The sequence below is a fragment of the Lissotriton helveticus genome, chromosome 4_1, assembly GCF_964261635.1.
Source record: "Lissotriton helveticus chromosome 4_1, aLisHel1.1, whole genome shotgun sequence".
Classification (NCBI taxonomy): Eukaryota; Metazoa; Chordata; class Amphibia; order Caudata; family Salamandridae; genus Lissotriton; species Lissotriton helveticus.
This window is the reverse complement of record NC_136063.1, coordinates 997,572,056-997,598,512: the sequence shown is the minus strand read 5'-3', so window position 1 is coordinate 997,598,512 and position 26,457 is coordinate 997,572,056. Positions and strand designations below refer to the sequence as shown.

Sequence of the window (26,457 nt, the reverse complement as noted above, 5' to 3'; positions counted from 1 at the left end):
CACTGATCACTACTGATTTTAACCAGGGCTATTCCTCCGGGTGGAGGTTGCATAATCACTAACCTGATGATGATGCAGACACGTGTTCAATAGGCGGAGAACCACGACATACCGCCCCTACCATCTTAAAGACACGTGTATGAGGGTTTTTAAATTGGGACACGTTGGAATATTGCATACCCAGTTATGCAGGACAAGTGATTCTTTCCCCATTTGATTTTTTGTGTCTTTCTGTCACAGCACCTTCCACCATGAGGTGGAGGCGCTCGTTAGTTTCCTGTACTAAAGTAGCTTCAGAGTCTGTGGATGGGCTCCGATTACATGTTTCTACGTGTCTGGCATGATGACTCATGTTGGTCCTTGGTCTATTGGACCAATCTCTTTCTGGCCCTACAAACCCGCCCCTAGAGCCATTTGCAAAATGGTTGTATCAGTTGCACTTTTGGCACTTCTGTTCCCTGGCTGGGCAGGTGCCAACAAGTAGGTATGCCAGTTCACAATGATAACATGTTCTCTCATCTTGGTTGGTGGCACTGTCTGTTTGTCGCTGCTTCCCGCCATGTGGTGGACCTGTTCTAGCATTCTTGTTCTACCACTTTCCATATTGATGGCCTGCAATGTGGCCCTGGTGTCTGTTCTCAACATGGCCAGTATCTTGTCAAGTGTCTAAGTTTCTTTTAGGATCTTTGTTCGAAATCCATTTGAATAACATGTTTCAATAATACGTGGTCTAATTTCTTACTCATTATTAAATTTGTCGAGTTCGCAATAGGTCACCAGTTTTGGCAATTGTGTCGCAAAATAATCAACGGATGCACCTGCTCTTTAGAATGCTTTGTTGAACGTGTACCGTTCACAGTCAACAGTCCGCTATGGATCAAAACTGTATGTGAAAAATTTGATCCAACCCTTGTATACAGTTATTGATTCAGGTTGGAAAGTTACAATCAAACCTGCAACATCATTGCTTACAGGGTTGAGGAACAGGTCTCTGACTTGATTATCTGAGTATTTTTTGCATGTAGATCGCAGATATTGTTCGAAACACCTGATCCACTTTTCCCACCGAGCGCCCTTCATTTGACAGTCAGAGAAGTCAAAGGGAAGAAAGTATTGAAAGATAGAGCTGGGGATGTTTTCCTCAGACATAGTAAGGGTCCTAACTCTGTACTCTGCTTACGTACAATTTTATTGGGCTCTTATGTGCTTTTGTTCGTTGTTAGAATGAGTTGCCTGACCTTGAAATAGAGATACACATTCGCTGCTTTGTGAATTTCGTACCCGCCTGACCACAAGATGGCTGCCCTTGTTGTTTCCTATAGAGTCTCCAAATTGCCTGACTCCAAGATGGCTGCTCCTGTTGGTTTAAATAGGGTCTTGCCACACTTCAAGACGGCTGAGGTCTCTCAAGATCTAATGTACATTCTCAGTCATTTGAGGCAGCCGCAAACGTTTGTAGGATGCTGCTGGGCCTTTGTTTGAAAAGGATGGGCGGTCACCCTTGTGCTATGCCTTCTAGAGCACTTTTGAGCCATTAGTGGGATAAGCCTGAAGGGGCGCTTAAACACGTTGTGCTATGGCTTCATTTATTATTCTGTCTTTTCCTCCGGCCATGATGTGTAGCTTCTCATCATGGAGGCACATGCATGTGGTTGTGCTTTGCTTTATTGGGAATGATGGAACGAGCCCATCCTCATAGCCAGTTCACATCCTTTGGCCCAGAAGAAGTACTCGGAGACAAGCAAGCTGGGATGACGATTCTTTATTCTTGTGCTGGTCGGGATCAGTACATGGATGCTGGGGACCTCTGGCACTCCTCTTACCCTAATGTCTGCTTGCAGTATGTGTGTGCCCCTGAGGGTGCCTCCTGCTCCGCCCTTGCTTACCAGAAGCAGTGTCTGGTGTCCAGTGCAGTGACCAGTGTCTGTGAGGTCCTAGTGCTCTGCTGCATTCAGTCACTGTGTCAACTTACAGTGCTTTTGCAATAAATAGATTAGCATTAGAAGCAAGAGTTAAAAAAAAATCTAATTGAAATTATATTTGGGATAAAGTACCCCCACCTTGCATTATAGGGATATTGCAAGACACCGAGGAGTTCAGCGGCTATTTAGAGAACTGAAGTCAAAGGCTAAGATGCCTTTAAGAGGTAATATAATCCAAGGTCAGGGGCACTTCAGAACACAGTGTACAGCATGCTAAAGATTGATCTGTATCTTTTATTAAATATATACTTGTCAGACAATGGAAAATAATATTGTAATAACAAGTGGCAGAAACAAGCAGACCACAACGATGAATTAATGTGAAATTATGATCAGGGGAACACAATGAAAGCGTTGTAGTCATGCTGCACATAATGTCACAAGGAAGAAAAACTAGGAATATTGTACTGGACTGTACAGTAATAGAAAAAGCAGAGACAGTAAGTGAATATAAAAGTAAAAGATAAAGCAATTTCCTAAAATATTTTTCAAATTAAAACATAAACAAATAAAAATAGATAAACAAACCCCAAAGTCTCAGACATCACCAAAGGGAAGAACAAATACGGCAATGTGCATGAACCCTTCGTGTTTGACATCCATCATAAATGAGTAGGAGTGTCTTACATTGTTGGAATCAATTAAGTTCTGATATTGCATTAAGATATTCACATGAGTGATAGTGGTTGGGAGGGTTGCATGGTTCGACTCATATATGGTAGAGGAGGATTAACTATCTCCATTTTTCAGTTTTCATTCCTGTATTTGGCAACCTCCTTTAACTGACAGACAAGAATATTTATTTACCTACAGATCAAAGGGGAAGGCTAACCAACCAATTCCTTTATCCTGGTACAGTCAAGAGTCCCAATTTCTTCAGATGAATGATAAACTATTTTGGGTCACTCCTAAAGCTTGTAAACAGCTGGAGGAGTCTTCAAGGGTATTTACAGTAACTCCCATTTCTCAATGGTTTCCACCCGCTGTGCAAGCTCCCATAGATAAATGGGAGTTTGCAACCGCACTATGTGCGATTGCATCGTAATGATGTGTGTGGAACCGCCGACCTATGGTAGGTCTGTTCACACACCAAAATGGTGTCGGTAGTAGGCAACACTGAAATCAGGCCTTTAGTGGTGTATCTGGAAAACATGCTTATTCATAGTGCACTGAAGGTAAACTACATATTCAATTTTCTGGTTTTGCAACTATTTAAAATTTGTGAAAGTAAAGTACATAGATATTGCAAATCAGTATTTGGTAGTCACAATTTTGAAATCTGTATTTTCAGTTGCATTTTAAGGAATCGTTAATGAGTCGCAACACAGAGCTATTTTCTGTTTCAGGATGTAGTGGGCAGCAGTTATTCAGAGGCATATTTCACAGTGTACAGACAGTACCAATTACCCAGGTTGCACAAGTCTTAAGTTGCAGAAGGCACCATATAAACAAGGGAGCATTTAAAAGTGTGCAAGTTGTGTAATCACTCATGGAGACATTTCTCTCTGCCCTAATATTACTGATCTCTCGGAGCCACAGTGTATAGGTAAATGGGTGACCTATATCGTGATCTGAATATCTCACAGTGTGCAGTGGTGCATCTTTTTGTTGCTCAGATATGAATTTACCTTAAGGAAATGAAAAGACAAGAGGCGATTGGCAAAACAGCAACAAGTTGCTTTAATTAAACACAGTATCTGAGAGAGTCTTGACAGAATGCGTCTGAGGAAAGTCTCTCAATGTACAAGTTTTGTCTGGTATTATATACATTTTACGAGGTACAATAAAACAATTTCTGCATTCCTGAAAATTATCTCAGTCATCAATTCACAAGCTCTGGCATCAGATAAGGACTCGGATGGCTCTTGATCTTGGGAAAATCTAGTGTGGGCCAGTGTGTATGTGTTGAGATGTTCTGAAGGCATGAGGAGCACATGAGCACTATGTGTGGTGTGCACGTTGTGTTCTGATTGGCAGAGTATTTCTATCTACAAGTGGAATGTAGCTTTGTGGTATTATGGAGGAACACAAACATTTGCCCAAATGTGTTTTTTGGTGTCATTTGCCTTGAATCTGTTTGTCGTTCAACTATCTACCTGTGGGATCGATCAGAGTTTTCCCTCACTCAGCGTTTCTCTTTGGGTTAAGAAAGACCCCACCTGTGTCTTGGTATTTGATAGGAATGGTGAGGGTCGTAGGACCTGCCGGACCAGGTATCTCGGACTCAGGGTTGATGGGGAGGTAACCTTGGGTAAATCTAATAGTAAAGAGGCGAGTTCACTGCAACTCCTAAAAATAATATGGTAATCACTGTATAATTTTTGTTGGCATTCACAACATTGTGTGTACAGTTGCCATAGTGTGCATCGATATTGTCTTTATTGACATTGACATAGTTATGCATTCCAAAATCAAGGAGTAAATTGACATTGCTTTTGCTGGTAACAGCATTGTCATTTGTGCTCAGATTGTGTCATATATTGACATTGCTACTGACGGTACCTTGCTATTGTACAGGCATAGATTATGGCATACGTTTACATCACATTTATTGTTATGTTATTTTATGTTATGTTACTTTATACTTGTAAAGCGCGAACTGTCGCTCCGAAAGGAGCATCCTGGCGCTATATGAAATAGGGTGAGTGTAGTGAGAGAGTGCTAGATTGCATTCAACACGTATGAGTCTGCTAAGTTAAAGATCCAAGTTTTAAGTCTCTTCCTAAAAATGGACTCTGTGGGCAGCGTTCTCAGAACATTTGGCATGGCATTCCATGCTTTGGAGGCTAAAACAGTAAATGTTTTTCTGCCTTTCCTTTTCAGGAGAAATTTCGGTGTGTTCGCGAGGTTATGCCCTGCTGACCTTAGGACTCTGCTGGGTTTATAGCGGGTGAGTCTATTTGCTGAATACTTAGGACCGATGTTATTTAGGGATCTAAAAGTGGTCAATAGGATTTAAAAAAAGATTCTTTTATGAATCGGGAGCCAATGCAGAGTTTTAAGTGCTGCGGATGCTGACGATTGCCTAGGGAGTTTGAGTACCAGCAGAGCGGCTCCATGTTGAATACTCTGAAATTTCTGCAGGGTTTGTTTTTTCGCTCCTGCCATCAGCCCATTGCAGTAATCGAGATGTGAGAGTATCAAGGAAACTGCAACAGACTTTCTGGCCTCAATAGGCAAGAAGTCAAAAATGTCTTCAAAGATTTTATCACACTAAAACAGCAGCCAGCTAGATTTCTCACATGTGGGTTAAAAGATAACAACGATGCCTAAGTTACTTGCAGACTCAACTGCAGAAGGCGGGGGGGGTGATGCCCTCCGGCCACCATTTGTTTGGACAAAACTCCACATTTATCCCCATGGGCAAGATTTCCGTTTTGCTATAGTTACATTTAAGATGGTTGTTATCCATCCACCTGAAAATCTCCGTCAAACAGGTTTGGAAATTTAGTTCGGCTTTGTTGGAATTTTTATCCAAGGAGACAATCAGTTGGGTGTCATCTACATAAGAAGTGACACAAATGCCATATGACTCAATGATGGAAATCAGGGGCATCATATATAAATTAAAAAGGAGGGGACTCAAGATCGAGCCCTGGGGTACTCCTGCATTAATTTGTTTTTCCTTGGAAAGGAAAGAGCCCAAAGATACAACTTGTGTTCTTTCCGAAAGGAACAAACTGATCCAGTTGAGGGCACTATCAATGATGCCGACACTTCTCAATCTATCGATGAGTATTTGGTGGGAGATGGTATCGAACGCCGCCGATAAATCAAGTAGAATCAAAACGGCGTTCTTTCCCCCATCTTGTAAAAATTTAATGGAATCAGTCAGTTCCAGTAAGGCAGTTTCCGTCGAATGCTTAGGCCGGAACCCCGATTGTTTATGATGCAGAATATGATTCTGTTCAACAAAATTGGAAAGCTCTTGATGGACTATAGCTTCTGTTATCTTACCCAAAATTGGTAAGAGAGAGATGGGACTGTGATTCGCTAAGTCGACTGAACTTTTATTTTGGTTCTTCATTAATGGTCTGACTATAGCTTTTTTCCAATCTTTAGGTACCAGGCCGGAGCTCAGGGAATTATTGACAATTTTATTAATGTAGGGGTTGACAGTATCCACGATTTGATGAAGGATGAAGGGGGGACAGGAATCCAGGGGCGAGCCTTATTTACAGGATATAATGGCCTCCCTAGTACAACCGGGGGTGGCCGGCCTGAAGCTTCTAAGGGGTTCATGTGGCATATTCGAGATTTCATTGAATTCCTGTGGATTCAATAAGATTGGTTGGGGAAAATTATCCTGAATACGACTTATTTTTTCCTCAAAATAATCTGCGATCTGATCGCAAAGCACCTGTGAGGGAGGAATTTCCTTTTGCAACACTTTAGGATGAGTAAAGGATTTCACTATACTGAACAAGGTTTTTTGTTTTTGTTGTACTTCAAAAAATTTTGCAGTGTAATAATTTTTCTTGGCTATTTTTATGCTTGCGAAATATTCTTTCCTTTTTTTTACAAAGAGATCCTTTGCTACAGGATCATAGTTCTTTCTCCACTTCCTCTCGCCTTTCTTACACTGAAGGTGAATTTCTGAAAGGGCTTGCGAGTACCATGGGGCGCTCATCTTTCTAGATTTATCATCTCTCCTAAGATGTTTCGGGGGGACTAAATCATGAGTGGTGGACTGCATTCAGGTGTGGAATATTCGAGAATCTTGTTCCACATCACCAGTCAAACTCTGTATTTGGGCTAAGGCTGTTTGCTCCAGCCTAGTACTTTTGGCAATTGCAGTCCAATTTTGGGTGAACATGGTAGGCTGGCGCGCTAGTTTATTTCCGGCTTTAGATAAGCTAGGAATGTTTATGTTAAAAGGAATAAAATAATGATCAGTCCATATTTGAGGTATGGAAGGAAGATGTGCTAGTGCAGGGAAGTTGGAGCAAATGCCATCTAAAGTATGGCCAGCTAAATGTGTGGGTTTCACAACTTTTTGGGATAATCCAAAAATGTCTAATGTGTGAAGGAAATTCTGTACTTGTGGGTCTGTTATTGATTCCAAATGCAAATTAAAATCTCCCAGGAGGGTGAAGTGGGGATAACGGAGAAGCTGTTGTCCTAGAAGTTCTCCAATGGATTCCAAGAATCCAGAGGGGTTACCTGGCGGACGATATATAAGTCCTCCGGTAAAGGAAGTTGAAGGCTGAAGAGATATGGAGAAGCCAATGCTCTCAGCCCCTTTGATGTAATTGAGGCTGAACGTATGACACTTCCACGTACTTTTAATTATTATCGGCACGCCTCCCCCCCTCTCCTTTTGCCTGTCCACCCTGAGTATAACATAATCAGGGGGTAGGGCAATGGACAGATCAGGAGCATTCCATTCTTTAAGCCAGGTTTCCGTAATAAAAAGGAAATCAAGGTGGTGGGTTAGGATCAGGTCTCTAATATCCTGGCTGTGTTTACACAGGGAGCGCGCGTTTATAAGCCCTCCTTTGATGCTTTGCTGAGGGGGGGGTAGAGTTACACTTCCCTTCGAGAGATGGCCAAGGCATTGTCCATCTGCAGGTTCTACAAGAGATAGGGCCCCATATGTTCACCATGGGAAAATGGTCGATAAATCTCACTTCCATATTGAGCTCTGTAAGTGCCTTCGCCTGATAGATAATATGCGGAGAGAAATCGCCAGCATGACCTGCGCCTGTCGCAGTCTTGGCGCTGATGAGCTTGCCTTTGGCGCGCCGCCGGCGTACCCGCTGCGCCCGTCCGCTGTGCGGTCGCAGCATCCTGGTTGAAATAGAGGACGGGAGATGCAGAGGGAGAAGCAAAAAAGGGAGGAGCAGGAAAGCGAAGTGAGCCCTGGCAGATTAGAGCGCTAATCTTCAAGCGGGTCGGGAAAACGTCCCAGGCATTGGTTTTGGTATTGCCATTGCCGGGCCTGCACTTATCATGATATTCACTGACGTCATATTTACCCATTACAACACTTTTGAGGATTGTTGGGCACACATTTATCAAGACAGAGGGGTGGCACATATGACTCTCCGACTAGATATACAGTTTACAAGATTAAGGAGTACAATCACTCAGGGGAATAATTGTCAAGCTGCGAGGGACACCAACCACTTTGGGCACATAATTCACAGATGTTCACAATTCTTTACATACTTGACTGCATACATTCCAAGCAACTGGGTCCAATTACTCTATCAGCACAGTTTTCAGGGTGCAGTAAGATTGTATCGGGCCAGGAGGTATAGTTCAGGGGCAGGTTAAACTAATCACTCAGAATGCTAGCTCTCAGTGCGTTTGGATCATCACATCAATCTCTCCTTTTAGGATTTCCTTACAACCAAACACCCATGAGGTTCAGACACAGAGAACACTTGATGATGTAGGCATTAATAGTGGGGTTGTACATATTCATGGTTTATAGCAGGTGCTTATGCAAATCAGGGTGGAGGCCAAACAATCTAAATCAACTAGACGAGCCAACTGTGATGCAATTAGTGTTCTTTACTATCTGATGAGCAATCTTATGGACATGGCTTGGAGCCAACCTACAATGATTGTCAGATCTAGCAATGATGTTGGAGGACTCCTCAGACATCCAGTGGATGTAAACATGAGCATTGCAGTCGTGACAGAGGGTACGAAAGAGCCTGCCCATGTGCAGGTTATTCAACTTACCTAGTTGACTTCTGCCATTGGAAGAAATTGCGATATTACTGACTGCCTCTAACATGTGCATTTTCTGAGTGTAGACTATTGCAGTGCTGCTTACATTTTCTTGAATAGCGCAGATTCGTTGCTTGCTGATAGCCTTATCTGCTTTTCAGCTCTGCATTTTGTTAGGTATGTGTTGTGGGTGGGATAATTGCTACTGCTTAGGAACCCAGTGGAAGACAACTGCCTGGATCGGAGATGAAAATGCAGAAGTGTGCAACATCTTCTTGAGGGGGTGGTACTTCTCTGCATTATCAGGCAGCAAAGAGAGTGTGTGCCAATTTGATGGTGAATAAAAGAGTCTGGATGTAGTTTAATGGGTAAGGGGAAACAGTGAGGCCATGATGTTACATCTAAGGCCAGTGCTATGTTAAGCTCATTTGAGGACATGGTTGCAGGAGAACACCATATTACAAAAATGGCTTAGAAAGGCCTTACTAGTATTGCAAAGGGAACACATTAAATGAAACTCTTTTATTGCTCCTGGGAGTCTAAAAATCATTGCGGCACAGCTGCTCACATCCCATGTGCTCAACAATATATAATGCTTCTCTACATCTTTACATCTGCCAGCTTGTTGACATGCCGATATCGAGGGTTTCAAACTCAAGTCGAAGATGACTGCAAAGCATGTGCATAGAAATAAACAATAAGGTTGCACCAAACTTCTAAAGGGGTGTTGCACAGTAATCCTGTGTGCCCCATTTTTTGCTGACGGGTGCTGGTGGTAACTGACGCTGACTATCCCTGGGCTCTGTCTAACCAGGCCCAGGGCCAGTGCTATGCTGAAACCACAGTGAAAACACAAACATGCACTAACGTACAATTTGTATTATGATACACTTAGAATTGGCATGACCTACCTACCTAGTAGATAATAGAGCAGGGGGTTCAAATTACCTATAAGTCACTAGTATTTAATAGGGCATGGTTGCTTTGGTGAGCGCCTGGGGACATTTTAAAAGCAGCCCTGCATTGCAGTACTGTTTTTAAAGTAAATTGACTGCAAACTCAAGGTATGGGGTAGGGGCTAGTAAAAAGCGATAATCTACATAATTTCTACATATTAGGTACCCCCAGGGTCTCCTCTAGGTGGAGAAGTGTGGCTCACTGGTTAGAGCAGGCAGACCCTGAAGCAGAGGTCAGACCCGGGACCAGGGTTCAATTCCCGACGCGGCAGGGTCTTGAGCTCAAATGCCCATGGACTCGATAATTCTCGCTTCGGTGCCTGACCTAATCATGGGTTCACACTCTGCAACTCTGGGCATTAAGCTTGCTTCATCTCCACAACGGCCCCCCTGCGGCGGGATGCCTGGCTTTCACCTTGGGGATGCCCTGTAGGGGCTATCTCACAGGGAAAAGCCAGGACGGGTTCCCAAGGCAAGCGCGGAGATACCCCTTCGGGGGTCGATTCAGGCGCTATATAAGAAACATAATAATAATAATAATAAAAGGTGTCCTAGGGTTGGGCAACAATGTAAATATATGTAGGTTCCCTATAAGAGGTCAATTATATGTCCTGGGGATGCACATTTCACTTCCCGTTTTAGTAGTAAAGTGGCTCTCAAGACTGACTTTGGTGCTATGAGCACTGTGCAGTGAAGATCTACACTATTTTTGCGCATTCAGGACCCCCAAGCTCACCCCTATGTTTCCCAGGGGAGAGGGGTCTTGTAACTATATGCAGGGCCCTTTAAAATATGTTCGTATGTGCCCTGGTGATGGAGAAATTGCACATTTCATTTTCCCATTGTGGATGTCTAGCAACATAAGATCCAACAATGTATGTTGGGAGTTACCCTTTCTATCAGGAAAAGGATTGGGTCAACAATCTAGCAAAAAAAGAAGTTCCTTCTCCTGGAAGTCAATGATGTTAAGTTCCCAAATCGGGGATGATTCACAATAAAGGAGTTGGTTACAGTGTTACGTCGATTTCCAAATTTACAACTAAGTGTGTGTGGACCATAAAGATACCATTAAAACCATGAAACATATCAGTTTGTTAAAAAAATTTCATACATTTATTAAAATGAGTAAACTTGGATAGTAGCATGTACAAATCATATACACAATTAATTTCACACGTTAAATTTTTTTTCAAAAAGTATTAAAAAAGCATTTAAAACTTCACTGATTTAGCACTTAAGCATAAACATTACATAATCATGTTATAATGGATTACTACAAGAACGAAATTGTCGACGCGGCGTTTCGGTGCCTTTTTCTATTCTGCACCTTCCTCAAGGACTCGTTCACAGCTTAATATTTTCCAGGTTTAGTCTTTCCTGGTTTTGTTGTTATAGGTTTTTGTGAGCACGTTTCCCTCTGCTCATGTTTCTTTCATCCTTTGTACTTATATCTGAGATATGTTGAAACTTTTCCTTGGGTTTTGAAGAAAATGAACCAACTTCAATCCGGTCCTATTTTCTTGATTGTTAGGGTAATTGGGGGGGACGCCTCTGGGAGCTACCTTCTGCTGTTCCTTCCACCACTTTCTCTTTATGCAGACAGGAATCTTTTAGTGATTAACTCTTGCATGTGTTCATCATGGAGTCAGGGGTCACTTTCTTTGAGCTTTATTTACAATTAGCTGTTCAGTTTCTAGCTGGTAGCTGATCTGCGTGGCGTCCTCCTCCTTCCAAGGTCGGTTTTGAAACCTAACGATCAAGAAAGTAGGACTGGATTGAAGTTGGTTCATTTTCTTCAAAACCCAAGGAAAAGTTTCAACATATCTCAGATATAAGTACAAAGGATGAAATAAACATGAGCAGAGGGAAACGTGCTCACAAAAACCTATAACAACAAAACCAGGAAAGACTAAACCTGGAAAATATTAAGCTGTGAACGAGTCCTTGAAGAAGGTGCAGAATAGAAAAAGGCACCGAAACGCCGCATCGACAATTTCGTTCTTGTAGTAATCCATTATAACATGATTATGTAATGTTTATGCTTAAGTGCTAAATCAGTGAAGTTTTAAATGCTTTTTTAATACTTTTTGGAAAAAAAATTTAACGTGTGAAATTAATTGTGTATATGATTTGTACATGCTACTATCCAAGTTTACTCATTTTAATAAATGTATGAAAATGTTTTAACAAACTGATATGTTTCATGGTTTTAATGGTATCTTTATGGTCCACACACACTTAGTTGTAAATTTGGTAATCGATGTAACACTGTAACCAACTCCTTTATTGTGAATCATCCCCGATTTGGGAACTTAACATCATTGACTTCCTGGAGAAGGAACTTCTTTTTTTGCTAGCAACATAAGATAACATTGCAATAGTTTATGTGGACATACATATTGCTAGGAATTGAATAATTATCATTCATAGACTTAGGAGAACGGTACTGATAAATCCAACAATATGCCATTGTTGAATTTATCTTACATTGTACAGAAAATACATTATACGACATTCTTGTCTGTAAGCCACTATTCAGCCTCCTTGTAGTCTTTCCTGATTGGTCAGAGTTAGTATGATTAGCCAGGCTCCTTTGCAGGAGTGAGCAGTGGCTCACCAGGGAGAGGATATCTGTTTGAGAGGGATCTACTACATAGGAATGCAAAGCAGGGGGGAGGGGTCGTAAAAGCATAAGACTTCAAAGGAGGAGCAGGATGGGTCAGGAATGCCAGGTCTGCCTTCTCCATCCCATCTGACCCAGCCAGATAAGAGACTGAAGGAATCAATCTGCAGATGTTAGGGGTGGAGAGCTATGGAAGTGAGCCACACTGGGAGTTGGCTTAGTTAGCTCTTTATGCTCTGCTGAGATTTCAGCCATGACGAATTTTAAAGGAATATTGCTTTCTGAGAGAAGATTGGGCCACACTTTGAAGGAAGTGGTCATGCATCGGGGTCTTGCCTGCACCTCATTGGACAGGGGTGCTCCCTTGCTAGACCACAGAGAACACTGAATATATGTGTGAGAGGTGCAGAGCCTTTCAGATTTGTTGCTTGAAACTAAGAGAAGAAGAAGGATTGCCATGCTGGAAAGTTGTTGTGCACCACCATGCCCTGTGTTCTGAAGGACTGTTCCTCTTGCACAATCTGGAACTATAGCCCTGTGAAGGTACCTTGCTTCACAAGGATTAAAGACGATTAAAGAGTGGACTCCATGCAATGTACAGGTTAACAGAGCTCATCTGCATCAACTCCGCCAAGAGTCCATCCGCTGGACTTGTAAGGGTTTTGACCAGGTGCGCTGTGGGAATTGTGGTCACAAACTTTCAAGGACTATCTTGGAGCTTCCGGCCCATGGATTGTGTTTTGGACCCTTTGGATGCTCACAGAGAACTGCAGAAAGAAGTTCCAGAAGTTTGGAGCAACTTTGGAAAAAAAGTCTATAAGGCGACTAAGTGCTGGAAAGTGTTTATTCTTTAAAAATTCATATATTCGATTCCCTACATTGGGCTTTTATCGTTTTGGTGTCAATTTAAAAGATATAAATATTTCCTATTTTTAAAAAGTGATGTGAGATTTGTATTGTGTGTTGTGTTTTACTTATTTACTGAATTGGTGATTTAAATGCTTTATATATTTGTCTCCTGCCTGCCTGCTTGCAGCCAAGCTACCAAGGATTGAGCATGGGAATAATTTATTAAGACCTATACTGGACCATAGGCACAGTCAGTGGCCTTATTGCCAATTGTGGGTGCCTACTTACCACTACTAATACCCCACCTTCCAACAAGGGGACGTCCATTAACCTACCCATGGTATCAGGTGGCTAGAATATTTCCTGTCCCTGTGCTGGCAATCCAGGGAATATGGCTTCTAATAGAGAACAGGACTGAGAGGATGCTAATGCTCCTACCCTGTGTACCTCTTCAGTGTAGAATGCTTTCTGGCGGCTCACCGTTTCTTTGTGCATGCCGGTGAGTTTGGGAAGTGTTTCCAGGAATCGTGGGGCATATTACCAACAATTAGCGATATTTATCGCTAAATAGGCTTAGCGAGGATTTTTTTATCGCTGAGCATCGCCGGAATTTATCGCTGAGATAACATGCTATTAGCAACGTTTATCTCCAAAGCGATACATTTTCCGGCGATAGCAGCGAAATGCATGAATATCGCTGAGAATACAGCGATATTCAAACATTAGCGACGAAATGCTCTTAGCCATGTTATCGACTTCCTATTGGATAACATGGCTAAAAACTGGTCTGGGCAGGTGTTAGTATTTGGAGATATTCGCGCTTAGCGCGAATATTTCCATCGCTAAGCCTGCCTTGCTAATAGGCGATAGCGATGTTAGCGAATGTTTTCAGTCGCTAACAGTTTGGGTATGCCCACTTTGCGTGTTATTAGCGATAAATATCGCTAACATGCAAAGCGGGCCCCAAACCGCTCGCTATCACCTAAAAGTTGTCGCTAACTGCTGTTAGCGACAGCTTGCTAATAGGGCGATAGAATTATCTCCGCTTAACGGCCGAAAACGGCCGCTAAAGCGGCAAAAATTCCCTATCGCAACCCTTGATAATATGCCCCTGGGAGCCCAAAATGAATGGCAGCCAGGGAAGGAGATAACAATTACAGTGGGCCCAACCTTCTACTGAGGGACAAAAATGTGTTAGTATTGTAGAGTTATTTTAAGGATTTTGCGTGTTCCAGGCAAAGGAATTCTATTTGGGGGGGCCTGTTCAGAACACTATTTAATTGTATTTCTCATTCCCTGCTAATACAAGCCTACATGTAGCAATGATACTAAATTATATGCTTAACTTTCAGAAATAGGGTCAAACAGTAACAGTTGAAAATGTCATGTCTGCACCCTTAAAAATTCTTAAGCTGACTCTAGGTGCACAGAGAGAGATATAATTGGATGTAGAGGTAGGAAGAGAGGGAGAGTGATTAGTGATTTAAAAAGAGAAAACAAATAGGCAGAGATCAAATAGAAAGAAAACTCACTTTCCCAGTGTGATCCTTGAAATGTGGGTGGCTCGGGGCAATTCCCGCTGCCTCCAAACTCCTCTGAAAGCACTGAAAGATTGATCAATGCATGCCACGCATCAGGCGACCGCTCAGCAAACTTTTCTGTTTTTCAAAAAAAGAACTGTCAATACCTGAGCCCCTGAAATTTTCTCCTAAAGTATGAGCATAATTTTTAAATGGTTTTTAGTTTGGGACCATTAGGATTATCCTCGTAGTCAGAACTGAAAAAAGTACATCAGATCATAATTTAAAATCAAGATGGATGGTCTGATGCATCTACACCAACAGTCCCAACTCAGTTGTGGGGGTTGGTGTAGGGGAGGCTTCTCTAACAAGTAGCTCGTGAGCTAATGGTAGCTCTCAAACTACCTGTTAGTAGCTCTCTGTGTAGCCCAACCTTCTAACTTAGATGCTTTAGTTGAATTAATATATGAATACCGAAATTGAGAATTTGTATTCGAGATGAAATTGTGTGTATTTTCAAACCTCTTTGGTTGGTGTTTGCATAAATATGGCTGAATTTCCAAAACATATTCATAGCTTATTTTTGAATGATAAAATCATCTGGCTCAGGGAAGGCTTTCTAATATAATCCCATTGGTGTCAGTGACTTTGAAGATATGGTGTATATGTGTTACCCATGTAATGGCATTCAAATTTGACAAATACTTTTTTTACATTAATGCTTGCAACTCTGCCTGGTGGACCAAGACGATCACTGCTAGAAGCCTTGCATAGGGTGGCCACTAGGGTGACCAACTGCCCATACATTTCACAGACTGTCTGTAATTTGGACCTCACATCCATTGTCTGTGAGGATCCCTTTTACGGACACCTTTTGTACTTAATTTTGGGCCTTGCAGGGAGCAGAGCTGTACCCCTTTGAGAGGCCTCAGCTACCTGATGGGGCAACCTCTAACTCATTCTCGGAGCACAAGAGCAGACCCACACCGCCCATTGTCATTCTGTATGCTGAACGATTGCCACATACAGAATGACAATGGGCCAGTTTGAGCTGTTACAGCATGTGGTGGCCTCCTCCTGCTGCGGTCTAGGGCATGGCATGGGTTAGATGGAAGAAATGTACAAAACAAATGTACAAAAACACCCAGGCTGCTATGTGCCAGTTCATAAAAAGAAGCTGGGGAAAGAAGTTAAAAAAAAAGGAGGTTGGAGTTCTTACACAGTCTCTTCATTTCTGAGCTTAAGCATTTTTTATAATATACAACAAAGCCATAGTTGCTGCTTTTTTATTTATTTCAAGCAACTAACATCCATTGACAAAGCCAATAGTCATGGCTTGCTGTAGGTCTAATGTTACTGAATGCAATGATAGAAACACCAATATATCAGTCGGGTGGCACATTATGCTCAGCACATATTTTTAGCTTAGTGTTTTAACCCACACCCTTAATTACATCAGACACACCCCTCAGAGAGACCTCCAGTTTTCTCATCCCACTTAAAACTCTGGAAACAACACCATGTCATAGTCACCTCACGTTCTGGCACTGTGCATCATGCATGACTCATGACTTCCAAGTTTTCACATTGCCTATATGCAGGGGCATATTGAACCCACCTCTAACCCACCCCACCTCTTGCTTTAGAAACTACAGTGAGAGTGAAGTTCTTTATGGGCCTCTTCTATCTGCAACTCACTAGACAAAGGCTCAGATCATAATTAATGTGAAACGGTGGGTAAGTGAAAATTGAAGGAATGGGTAAATAGCTGGATGGATTAGTGAAAGGATGAATGGATGAGTAAAAGGGTGAATGGATGAATAACAAGAGAAAGGATGGATGGATACGTGTGTATAAGGATGGATGAGGGTAAATAGATGGATGTATGGGTGAAGGGTAGATTGATGGGTAAAAGGGTGGTTGGATCAGTAAAAGGATGGATGTGTGAAAGGGTGAATGATGGGCAAGAGAATGGGTGGATGGATGAGAGAAATGATGGATGGATTGATGAATTGATAATTGAAAGGGTGTATGAATGGATGAATGAGTGAAAGGGTGGATGTAGGGATGGACGAGTGAGTGAAAGGGAGGGTGGGTGGATAAAAGGATGGAGAGATGAGGGAAAGGTTGGGTGGATGAGAGAAAGAATGGGTGGCTAAGTGAAAGGGGAATGGAGAGAGAAAGGGTGGATGGATGAGTGAAAGCAAGGATTAATGATTTGCAGAATGGATGGGCGAATGGGTGCATGGATGAGTGAAAAGAAGAATGTAAAGATGTATGAGTGAAAGAATGCATAAATGAGTGAACGGGGTGGTGAAGAGCTGAAAGAAAGGATGGATGAATAGATGGATTGATGAGTGAAAGGTTAAATGGGTGAATGGATGAGTGGCTGAGTGGATGGATGAGTGAGTGAAAGCATGGCTAGATGGTTGAAAAGGTAAATGGCTGGATGAATGAGTGAATGGATGGATGGGTGGAAGAGTGAATGGATGAGTGAGTGAAAGGGAGGGCTGATGGGCAAAAGGATGGATAGATGAGTGGAAGGGTGGATGGATGAGAGAAAGGATGGATAAGTGAAAGGATGGATGAGTGATAGGGTCAATGAGTGGATGAGTAAAAGTATGAGAGGGTAGATGGGTGAAGGGCAGATGGAAGGATGGGTGGCTAAGTGAAAGGGGAATGAAGAGAGAAAAGGAGGATGGATGGATGGATGAATGAAAGCATGGATGAATGATTCACAGAAAGGATGGGTAAATGGGTGCCTAATGGGTGAAAAGAAGAATGTAAACATGGATGAGGGAAAGAATGCATACTTGAGTGATCAGGAGGGTGGAGAGCTGGAAGAAAGGATGGGAGATGGATGTGTGAAAAGCTGCTTGGATGGACGGATGAGTGACTGGGTGGAGAGATAAGTAAATTCAAGGATGGCTGGATGGGTGAAAGGGTAAATAGTTGGATGGATGACTGAATGGGTGGAGGGGTGAAAGAATGGATGGATGAGTGATAGGATGGCTTGGGTGAAAGGGTAAATGGTTAGATGGATGTGTGAATGGATGGATGGGCTGAAGAGTGGATGGATAAGTGAAAGGATGAATTGGGTGAAACGGTCGATGGAAGATAGGTGGATAAGTGAAAGGGTGGATGGAGGGATGAATGAGTGAAATGATGGATGGAAGGATAAATGATGGATAGGTTTGAAAATGGTTGTAAAGGTTTTGATATGGACGAGCACACAGATGGAAGTACAGAATGAATGGTGAAAGACTGAATGATGGATGAAAGAATTAATTGATGACAGAATGTAAATGTAAACTGTTGGTAATCAGGGGTTCGATGGAAGGATGAATGGCTAGATCCTTGGACATGAGAGCTCTTCTGGGGAGGGTTGTGATGACTTACTTTGCTTTCTTGGTGCCATAAGAGCTTTAGTTAAAAGTAGGAGAAATTACCATTTTCTGGCTACTCCCTTACCTGTGTGTTACCAATCTGTATTTGCTGTGTGGTTATGTGTGGGATCCATACATCATACATATAACATTTTGAATGACACCCAACTACTATCTGCATGGTAAACTAGTAATTGTAAATGTTTGCATGTTTTGTTTTAGGTGTAAGGTTTTAGGGAGAGCATCATAGTGCAACGAGCTGTGCTTGAGATGTATATTGTCTTTGTAGCATTAACAGTGTATTCTTTAAGAAAGCTGCAGTGAAAAGCACTTTGTGACTTCCGTCAGCTAGTGCAACTCTCTGCGAAGCCCTCATAAGTAAAGTCAGATTCCATATTTTAAGTTCCACTTGCTGAAACACCCATGATGCGTTCCCTATTGAAGGTTCATCACAGCAATCCTCCTTTTACTTCACCTATGTGTGCCACTTTACATCTCACAATGGCACTCAGATATGACATGCTGTTAAAAAAGTCTATCCAAGCAGATCTTCCTGACCACTTCTCTCATCAAACATGCCTGCTCAGGCACGAGTTGTAAACAAAATAGACTGGACAACCCAGTGCAGTAACAATATAAACAGATTATTATCATATGAAATACCACAAAAACAGATGCACAGTTGCTCAAAGCTGTGCACACACCAAAAAACGTGAAGCGGGCGATTACCTCAACCTAATATAAACTTACCTTGACTTGTACTTAAGTGGTTGTCTATTTACTTACTTTTATACTATCGCGTAAATTCTTTTGATGTGTCTGTAAAACTTACCTTTTGTCCAAAAGTTTTGTCCTGAATTTTCACCTCCTGTCCTGATTTTTTGTCCTCAATTTTGCCCCCTTGGTCCTGAATTTTTACAGTCACCATCCTGAATTTGCACCCATGCAAGTTGGTCACCCTAGTGGCCACTAATGGAATCTGGTCTAACATGGTCCCTCTTACAACTCTAATAGTATCAGTAGCTCTGGATGGTTTTCATTGAACTTAAGTATCTCTTTTGGCTAAAAGGTTGGAGACCCCTGGTGTAGGGTTTATGATGGCAGAGCCAGGAGTGGAACAGCCGTCCGAAGCATGCCAGTCCGCCCAACTCCGGCACTCCAGCATATGAGGCCCTTAATTTTTTTTTAATTATTTGCAGACTTTTTTTATACAATTATGTTTTTACTTACTTTTGGTATAACTTCTCAAAAGTTAGAAAGAAGGTGGGCAACTTAAAAGACCGTGTAAGCAGTGTACCCATAGTAGAAATTTGTATGCAGGAAAATACATTTCTAGTTGTGCCACAGATCTCTGCTGCCTTTTCTAAAGTGAGCACTCTAAAGAATTGTTTTAATTATTCCATTCTTTCAAATTAATCTAAAATGTATTCTTTCTTATAGTAATTAACGAATGCCTAGGAATAGTTTTTTTCTGGAAACCAACAATTCAGTTATTGCCTCCACTTCCGCTGCCAGTAGGTTCCCAATGATGTTCTAGTTGTTAAGAAATAGTAGTCACTGACGGCCCAAAAGCAGACCTAAACAAACCCTAAATTCACCACAACGGAACCTGCTCTCCTTAATAAGGTGCCATATAAATGAATCTTTATTATTTAGAGTGGACGAGTGATAAATAAAAAGACTGAAACAAATATCATGTAACGATGAAACCAGAAAATACTCCGACGTAAAAAAAAAAAAATGCACATTACCAGCCTTGAAGCTGTTTTGGGAAAGGATTCTTCTGTAAAACAAAAATGTTTTTGAAAGAACGGTTCGTTCAATAATGAATAGCTTCTTGTTCGGTGTTACATTTCACTAAAAGTAACAAAGGCCAGGGCTATGTTTTCCAATTGGCTGTTCAATTTGAACATGCAATGTTGGTGTGATATTTCAACGTGTGCATAAAGGATATTGTGCCTAGTTATTGTTTGACTGCAACCACTTGATACATCTGCCCCAAGGTTCATAATGAACACCTCTTTTATCTGCCATGACATCTTCCAAAGACCAGACACAACCATCATATGAGTTACTGCTCAACATTCATTTTTTGTCCCAGGATTAGTCCCCGGCATTTTGTCTTCACAATGAATTAAACTATGTGCAACCTGACGTCTTTCACAAAGACAAGGTACAACATTCACATGAATAACACTCCACGGGATTATGTTTCATCCTGACTCGCATCGCGATATTTGGTTTCTCGGATGAATGGGACTCTGCATGTTCACAAAACATAAAAGGCTAACATTTTTGTATCCATGGAAGCTTATAAATGGCTGTTTGCCTATTGGAAATATCAAAGTGCGGTGTTAAACCTGAGCCCTAATTAAGCAATTTGTTTCAGATGCATGGAAACTGGCGGAGGAAGCAAATGTCGATAGCATCAGTTCCTGGGAATGAAAGATCTACTTTTGCCTATGGGTTTCGGATGGGAGGGAAAATGTTAGAAGTAAGAAAAAAAGGCATCTCCCATATGTTCGAATGATGATTGGGTGGTTTCTTTTTCAGGCCTGAAGCCTCCTTCCACTCACTGCTGAGTGAAGCGGCTGGCTGCATCACTCAACAGAGGGGAAGTGGTCTGTCCCTGGCACAGGAAACTGTAAAATGAAACTCTCTACAGGTCGGCAGGTACAGAAGTATTTTGGAGAGGTATTTTACACTTTCCCGAAAGATCGGTGCAATGATTTCAACTCTCAAACTAACCTAAAGTCGGTAGACTGCTACACATAGAATCTAAAATATTCCAATTCTAGCCACATAAAAGGATGCATTTACCTTTCACGTGTCTGTCAACTCGTGCTGGAAATAACTGCCTCGCCCTTTTCCTGGTAGACTGTAATAAAAAAGAAGCTGCTTAATTAAAAATGTTTTCCCTTTAAACTAGTTACCTACTCGTGCACAAGTACCCGTCGCAGCCTGAGAATGATAACATTACACAACTGTGCAGAGTAGAGGGAATTGTACAGTAATTTTGTCATCACATGCAGTGGTGGCCGGCATGGCTTGTAAGTGGTAGGGCGGGCGCGGGAGTGAAGGGTGGAACATTGCGGGGCTGGAGTGGAGGGGAGGGGGGAAAGAGGGGCTGACTCGTCTTGACTCGAGGAACATGAAGCACAGCCAGGTTCCTCTGACCATTCACAATGCTGCAATATAGAGTTGTGATTGGTCTGATCGTCCCGGTTCCACACTAAGCCAGGGACTGGCGGTCTGGGCACGTTCTCCATGCAGGCTGTAATGCAGCCTGCATGGAGAACAGTGAAAGTGCTCATGACTATTTTGGGCGGACCTAGAGGGCCGGCCAAACAGTCATGTGCATTTAGGAGTGGGCAAACCACTCCTCTCCTGTCCTGCTCCGAAAGCACAGCAGCCCGCCCGCAAACTAAGCTGCACAGAAACATAAAATTATATTAATTCAAAGTTATTATAATTATATGTTTCCTTTACTTTGCACTGTTTAAAAGCAGTGGGGTTACACTCCTCCACCATAGCAGAGGAATTGCTTCTGTCTAGAGGTACCATTTACTAGGGACTTACAAGGGGGCGGAAGTGGTGCCAATTGTGGAACAATTTTAGGGAAAGAATACAGGTACTGGGTACCTGGTTAGCAGGGACTCAGTACAACTCATCAAAAACCAGGCACAAAAGTCCTACTTCCCACACAAGCCCCCCAGCCCATAGGCCAGGAGACTCAGTCAAACCTGGGAGAGTCTTTCTAGTCTGTCAGATGTGGAAGAGTAGGGAAACTGGTCACATTATTGCAGGGCCTACTCGGCTCTACATCCTCCTGTCTATGTCGTTCCCTCTAGGGATAGTTCTACCTCCACTGTTTCAGGACTCAATTTAAAATGCCCTTTGCCCATGTGTTCTCATCCAATTGGTTTGTTTTGGGTTCAGAGGTGGCCACCTCTGCTAATTCTAACTGAGCCAGGGCAACCCCCATCTTTACCCAAAGAGGTTACCCATAGCTTGAGTAACCTCACAATGACCAACAGGAACAGGGGGGCTATCTTGCTATTTGACATTGGGTCAGACCACCATGCCAAGAACAATACAGCCATAAAGGCTAACTCCCAGCAGAAGCCGCAGACACTGTCAGTTCCCAGAAACACACCTTGAGTTCTCCACTGTCACATGAAGGAGCTAATTTGCAGGTTTCTTGGGGTTTAGGTTGCCTGTCTGCTGTGTTAGAGTGGGGGGTTACTACATCTTCTAGAAGACACCCCTCTTCCACCACCTTTTCTGTCAGCTGAGTAGCCACCATCTCAAGCTGAACAGCTGCCCGACTAGTCATGACCTTTGGGGGGACAGGTGGGCCTAATAGTGACCTCCCCTGGGATAACCCTTACTCTTTTTGTCTTACCTGGGATATACTGGATGGAGTGAACCAGCCTGTCATGCACAACAGTGTGACTGGCAAAGATATCTCTCAGGGCAGTGGCTGGGATTCCATTCACCAGTAGGTGGTGGAAGTGTTTACTCCCCTCTGGAATCTTCAGCTCCCCCTTTGGGCCTACTTGCCATTTAAAGGGTAAGAGGACTACCTCATCTGAGAAATCACCATCAAAGGCTACACTGGCACCCCTGGAGTTACACTAGGGGTTTTGTTTTTAGGACAGGAATGGTACTTGGCTAGGTGCCCTGTCTTTTTACAGCTAAGGCATAACGTTTTCTTGGGGTCCCAATTCTTACCCTTGTACCCACCTTTGTTGTGTGAGGTGTTTTAAGGCCCACCCTCCTGGATAGTTTTTTGGGGCCTACTGAGGACTCCTTACATTTATCTTTATTTTCAGAGTGATACACTTTCTTCTCTTTGCAGAGATTTTTGGCCACTTTCCTTTGGGCATCCGCACCTTGACTAGTCTTGGACACTTTGGTTCTTACCCAATGATCAGCCTTCTCCCCCAACGCTTGGGGACAGACTGGCCCCAGGTATTGATGCAAATTTCCTTCCCACAATTACTTAACACATGTTCTTTCATAATTAAATTATAAAGCCCATTATAATCATACACATTGTTACCTTTTAACCAACCACCTCGTTTTTTTACTGAAAAGTCCAAGAAATCAACATGGGACTGAGTGGGTTTTTTTCAGTCTCCATTATTTTGATTCTATATTCTTCAGTGGGGAGTACAAAGCCCTTAATCAGGGTACCCTTCATGAGGTCAAAGGATCCAGCATCGGTCTCATTCTATGTCAGGAGTCTATCCCTGCATTTACCTGAGAACAGTTCACACAAGGGAGAGCCCTATTGCTTCTTGGCTACCTTTCTACTGATGCAAGCTCTCTCAAAAGCAGTAAATCACCTGGTGATGTTATTGCCATCTGTATATTTGAGGATAATCCCTTTTGGGATTTTTGGGTCAGAAGATTCCTCTCGCTCCCAAGTTATGAAATTAGTGCCATCAAAGATGGGTTTTGTTCTAGACCCATCTATTTTCTCTATTTCTCTAAGTCCAGGAGTTGAGCTTCTAAAGCCAACCTCCTGGCCAATATTTCTAGGATAAGCTCCTCCTCTGAGGGATTATCTTCTTCTGTGACAGAGAACTCTACCACCTCCTCAGTATCCTTCTCTCCTGTTTGATGATCCTCCTGGGAATCATTTTCATCCACTGGATGATCTGTCTCATATTCTTCCAAAAGCTCTCTAAGTTTATCTTTGGTAGCATAAGAGACAGTTTTTACATCATAGCCTTTCCAGAAGGTCCATAAATGGGAGTATGACAACTGCATGTAAGATGTCGGGTCGAGCTCCTGAGCTTGCCTCTGTGGCTATCCATTATTACACTGAAGTTAGGACCTTTTTGTAAAGCTAAAACACCTTAACACTTTTCTATTGTCCTAACTAAAGTAAGTTTTCAAATTTTAACACTGGTTTCAGGGACTTAACCAAGGATTTATAAGTTAATTTTAAAATGTATCAAAAATAGAACAATTAAAAAATAAAAATAGCTAAAAACAATTTAGGGATTTACTCATCTGGTCACTTAGGAATAGAGTGGTATCAGCAATGCAAAGTCATACACCCCACCGCTGATCCACCAATGTACGGATCTGCCTCTCTATATAGTGTACAAAAACAAATTACATTGTGCAGAGAATCTAGAGAGTGGCAAGTTGCTACACAGAGGCAAAAGTAGATAATACTAACTCTCTATTTGTGGTAGTGTGGGTGAGCAGTTAGGCTTATCAGAGGGTAGTGCTCAGCATTTGTTTTACTCACAGAGGCAATAAATGAGGCACACACCCAGAAATAAATCTGAGGTACAATACGTGAAGAAGTTTGACATTATCTGTGCCCAGGAAACCTGGAGCAGGGATGATGTCACTATGGATTGATATTGTTCTTTTAATGTTCAGGCAAACCATCAGCTGCAGGGAGGGCAAAGGGAGGATTAGTGACTTTGATTTCCATCCAATATGAATCACTCAAGATAGAGAATATAATAGACTCTCCTTGACACCAGCTTATTCTGATCTCTAATTTGATTGATGCCACATTATTATTGATTCACTGGTACTACAATATTCTTGACCCACAAAATTGTGGGGATATTAAAACCCTTAAAGATCAAATTGATAAAGTTGTGGTGACATTTTTCCCATTGTGCATAATTTGGGTAGGTGATTTTAACTGTACACTATGACAGCTCAGCATGCACAAAATATGTGGGTTTGTAGACACTGCAGATCAACCTTTGTCTCACTTTAGGTATACTCCACAGGGCAAAGCACTAAATTCTATCATTGTAGTAAATGATGTATACATGATTGATCAATGTGAGAGAAACAAGGACCCCTGGGTAGTAAATATGAAGAACTCCTAGGGCAGGGAAGAACAAATGTGTGCAAAAGTCCTAGGCAGTCTAAATCATAGACAACAAGTAATGGAATTGACTCATGATTAGGGGCAGGCGTGCAAAAAAATACATAATCATACGTAAAGTACAGGCATGTTTTTAATAAACACAATAAAAAAATTCATATATAAAAGAGACTAACAAAGTGCAAATCACATGACAATACAAATTTAAAAGTATTATATACACTTGTTGTACATAATAACAACCAATTAAAAACTGACACCACAATTGATGGTTGCTAGGTGTCCAAAGCCAATAGAAGAAGAATAACATGATTGATACCTTGGTCAGTATTCCTTCTGTCCAGTTTCCAACCTATCAGGGTAGTGGTAGAGCCAGCACAATTGATTTTATGTTTATATCTAGTAAGTATGCATGTCTTGTAGATAGTTTTGCGGTGAAACCAAATCCTGCTAGCAACCATAATCCCCTTACAGCTTCTATGCATGTTATTGCACAGAAGGGTAGGGGTGATGATCACCCATTAAAGCATAATCACAATCAGGGGGTAAGGTTAAAGTGGAGCACAATAAATCCCTCTAAATTTGAGGAGGTCATAATCAAAGCAAACCTGAGTCAAGTCCTGGCATGCTTATCTTATGACTCCCATCCAGATGCTATATTCAATGTTTTGAATCAAGTTGTGAAGATGTAGCTTAAAACCTGACTAAATCAGTGAGGAGACTGGATTCACTGGAAATAAGATGTTTTAATGCTGAATGTTCCACAACGCAAAAAAGATCTGAAGAAAGCTCTGCTTGCAGTCCCCCATGATAGGGTTTCGATCAAGACTGTTAGACAGACCTACCAAAGCGTGATTAAGCGTAGGAAGGGCAAACTGAGAAGACTGGTCTGGGAAGATCATGAAAGAGCTTCCGCTCTCAAGGACTCCAAGAGTTTCTGGGTAGTCATAAATCTTCCCCTTTTTTCTAATGACAAAAGGAGTATGGACTCTACTATAATGGGGGAAGCTTGGGAGTCTCATTTCCTGCGTATAGTCAACCCAAAGGGTGTCTCATTACAAGAGCAAAGGGATGAGATAGTCATTAACTCACAAACCGCATACCAACTTAGTTCATCCCTGTCTTTAAGCGAGGTTGAGGATACCCTAGCAGGGTATTTCCTCGTAAGCCCCAAAACCAGATGGGGTGCCCTTGGATTTATTTAGGAGCAATCCTCAATGTTGGGGCTCCCTCATGCTTAATGTTTTTAAAGCAATAATAGTGGGTCGTATTCCATTATCATGAAAAAATGCAGCAGTGGTCCCGATCTTTAAAAAAGGTAACAGGAATAACCCCACATGTTATAGGCTGATTTAGTTAACTGACTCAACATCAAGGTTAGGGGAGGGTAATCCTTGCACGTCTGGAGTCATGGTCTAATGCCTCTGGACTCATATTGAATACTAAATTTGGCTTCAGGAGGGGGATGGGAACAAATGATCAGTGCCTCAACTTGTCCATGGTGCCCTCGGCAAGTACATGACGGCCAGGTGGATCGATCCACCAGGCCTTCCTGGATTTGTCCAGTGCTTTCAGTACTGTGAGCAGGG

The 26,457-nt window shown here is 42.1% G+C and overlaps 1 long non-coding RNA gene across 1 annotated transcript in view; it reads right to left on the bottom strand.

Annotated features, from left to right (window-relative positions):
* Positions 1-26,457, bottom strand: part of LOC144827402 (uncharacterized) — a 333,568-nt gene that overhangs the window by 76,257 nt on the left and 230,854 nt on the right. Inside the window, exons 2-3 of the long non-coding RNA XR_013610170.1 lie at positions 20,818-20,875; positions 14,624-14,749 (exon numbers count right to left, since the gene is read on the bottom strand). This is a non-coding gene — a long non-coding RNA (uncharacterized LOC144827402). The remainder of the gene's footprint in view (positions 1-14,623; positions 14,750-20,817; positions 20,876-26,457) is intronic.